Genomic DNA, 706 nt, shown 5'->3' with positions numbered 1-706 from the left:
CTGATGGAGGCATCGAATTCCATTGTGTATATATACCACATTTTCTTGATCCATTCATCTACTGAGGGGCATCTGGGTTGGTTCCATATCTTAACTAGCTACTATTATATTTGTGTTACAGTTCTCATGCATGCTCACACATATGACATGAGTATAAACCATTTCTTATAAAAATACAACCATTCTCATTTGCTCACTTTTTCTGTTATAGTTTTGATATATGGCAAAACATTTCCTGGAGAACAGGATTATGGCATCTTTGAGGAGCTCTGAGTTCAGATTATTTATGCCTTTATCCTTGTCTTCATTCTAGTGATATTTTTCATATACTCAAGCATATCCCTGCCACTCCATATTCTCTTCCACTCTCTTTGTCACAAATGTGCCTCTTAGCCTCTTAACCTGGAGGAATGCAGAGTATATCTTATGATTTTTTATTGTGAAAATACCATACAGAGGGGTTGCAATTACATAAGCAAGGTAATGACTACATTTCTTATCAAGCATTGTTGCCTCCTCCTTTGTTTCCCCTTCCCATCCCTTCCCATCTCCCCCCATCTCTACCCCCTTCCCTGCCTGTGCCAAAGTTGTAAATTCCTTTTTCAACATAACGTCTCGTATATCTCATTGTTGCAATGGGTCCACCTGTATCCCTATTTAAACATTTTTTTCCTTCCCCTCCACAAATTATACCAACATCAAATAC

Source organism: Dipodomys ordii, unplaced genomic scaffold, assembly GCF_000151885.1.
Source record: "Dipodomys ordii isolate 6190 unplaced genomic scaffold, Dord_2.0 Scaffold113, whole genome shotgun sequence".
NCBI classification, from domain to species: domain Eukaryota; kingdom Metazoa; phylum Chordata; class Mammalia; order Rodentia; family Heteromyidae; genus Dipodomys; species Dipodomys ordii.
Note: the sequence above shows the minus strand (reverse complement) of the source record.